This window comes from Cryptotermes secundus, unplaced genomic scaffold (genome assembly GCF_002891405.2).
Source record: "Cryptotermes secundus unplaced genomic scaffold, Csec_1.0 scaffold775, whole genome shotgun sequence".
NCBI lineage: Eukaryota > Metazoa > Arthropoda > Insecta > Blattodea > Kalotermitidae > Cryptotermes > Cryptotermes secundus.
In genome coordinates this window covers 547633-550542 of record NW_019721773.1, presented here as the reverse complement: position 1 = coordinate 550542, position 2910 = coordinate 547633, and positions in this window count along the sequence as shown.

Below are 2910 nucleotides of genomic sequence, written 5' to 3'. Positions count from 1 at the left end.
CAGATACCGCAATATGCCCAGCAGTCACAATAAACAGCATGCAGATACCGCAATATGCCCAGCAGTCACAATAAACAGCATACAGATACCGCAATATGCCCAGCAGTCACAATAACAACATACAGATACCGCAAAAGCAAACAGTAAAATATCTAGGCCTACACTTGGATGCTAAACTGACATGGAAACAACATCTTGCAAAAAAGAAAAAACAAATAAACATCAAGACAATGGAGCTACATTGGTTACGGGGAAGAAATTCACATCTATCTACAGACAACAAACTTCTAATATATAAAACAATTATCAAACCAATCTGGACATCATCATCAGTAATCTGTCAATCTGGACATATCGACTAGAATTATGGGGCTGATCAACTAAATCAATTGTTGCAATCATACAAAGATCTGAATCCAAGATACTCCGTCAAATTGTTAATGCTCCCTGGTACTTAACAAATCATACACTACACACAGATCTACAGGTACAAACCGTGCAGGAAGCAATATGCAAGATAGCCACCACGCATCATAATTCCATAGAAAACCATCCCAATCAGCTCATGGAACAACTCCTGGAAAGCAACAAAAGACTCAAAAAACTGTGGCCAAGTGAACTACTTTTAAGTTAATGTATAGATACTAACTATAGATTACACAGGTGATTTCGCTGGATATCAACCTGCTCATGCCACTAGTCATTAGTATATCTAATGAGTAATCAGCACTTTAGCTTATAGAATTGTGTAATATTCTGATTGCTAAAATTTAAATAAAAAAAAATACAGAACCACAAGCAAAATTAAGAGTTTTGTATATTCTAATTTTTATGTTTTTAGACAGCAGATGAGAAGACAAAAGGTTCTGGACTGAATGGTAGCAAGCATTGCCTGAGTTCAATCTCCTCTTAATTTCCTCCTGAATCAGGTTTTGATTTGTTATCATCGTTCTCAAATATCTGAACTGTGCCACATTTTCAAGACATCTGTTTCCTATCCTTATATCATGATTTTGCCCTGTATTTTGGTGATGAGAGCAACATATACCTAGTTTTCTCAGTGTTTACTTCTAGACCAACCTCCTTACTTGTGTCAATTAAAGTCTGTGTTTTTCTTTATAGTATCTATAATATCACCCAGTAGATTCACAATATCGGCATACTGGTCCAGTGATTGAGATTAGCTCTTTCTAAGGGGCCCAACTGAGTAGGTGTCTTCCTTTCTCACCTGAAGATGGAAAAAGTCCAAAAACCCAGTAATTCTGTGTGTAATCCACCATTGTCAGAACCCTTTAGAATCTACAAACAGAGTCATATCCTAAAATGTCCCTGTGCTTAATTAGTAAAGCACTTTGCCACAAAGATGTATGGTGGAGTGAGGTATAGCTCTACCATCCTTGACTTTGGCACTAGATGAGGTGAATGATCAGCTTCATGCACCTGCTGCTTTATCCCCAAGGGAAGAGCCCCCAGTACCCATTGGATAGGAGGCTGAGTGGGTCCCAGAGCTGGTCTGGACACTGTGGAAAAGAGAAAAGTCTTGCACTGATGGGAATTGAAGCCTGTTGCTATAATGACTGAGCTATCCAAACTCCTTAATTAATTAAGCACTATGCCATGAAGATATATGGGGAAGTGGAGGTATAGCACCACCATTTTTGAACTTGGGACCAGATGGAAGTAATTTTATACCAAGTCTAGCAAAGGAACATATACCTTCCACATCATCAAAGACTCATCTACTGCAACATCACAGTCAGGGGTATTTACACTCCTAAATTTGGCATTTGGGTGATCCAGTATGGGTTTGAGTTTAAACAATCTTTTGGAACTGCAAGTGGCTTCATCATAACTTTTATTATAAAAAAAAAAAAGAGAGAGAGAGAGAGAGAATAAACTGGAGTAGAAGGTGACACCTCCTCTCACAGTGTATTTGTGTGTTCCGTATAGTTCTCCCAATAAACTGCAACTTCTTCCCTAAACAGCATTAACTGGTTGGGCTTTGTAGTGGAGACATAATGTGTTGCCTGTGAGGCACGGACTGGGTTTTCTGCCCAAAGTATATTTGTTTGTTCCATGTGGTTCTCACAATAAGCAGCGACTGTTTCCCTAAACAGCATTCACTGGTTAGGCTTTGTAGCTGAGACGTAATGTGTTTCCTGTGAGGCACACTCTCAATTTCTGTATTTGATTTGTTTCATTCTGGTCCGTCACACTAACAAATTACAAAGACAAAACAACCCCGTCCAGTGTGACTACTGAAGTTTTTACTACTTAAAAACTTAAATAGTCACACTGGACAGAGTTGTTTTGTCTTTGTCAATTTCTGTATATTACTCAGAAGAAATTCAGTCTTTAAAAGGGTTAATTATGTCTCAAACAAGTCTCTTCTGCTCATACACAAAGATGTCATAATTTCATATGTCCTCCAACCCAGCGATATATATTATACATACACATGCACGTGTATATAAAGTGACGAATAAAGAGATATTTCAAATTATAGATAACACTACTACAGGAAAACTATTTGAATTATTCACACAAGAGTTAAAATCATATGCCACCAGGATTTTCCCCAAGGTGAAGCAGTCAGTTTTTATGAGGGGTGAGCCAGAAAATTTGCTTAAAGTTTATATTTAAGATATCTGAAACCCTTTTTACTAATCACTGTTGAGCTGAGTTTCCAAACTCGCAGTCCATGGCCCACCAGTAGTCTGGAAAAAACTAAGTGGTCCACCTCCATCTTCAGGGTCAAATTTTCTTCAACTCTGAAGACAGAGGCAATCCATTACTCACTTTCTAGTCCATATATAATGCCTATTTTTTTAAATGAAAACTACAACAGATACAGAAAGCATAATAATGCAATTAAACAGAGCAAGATTTCAGCTACTTACAGCTATTTTT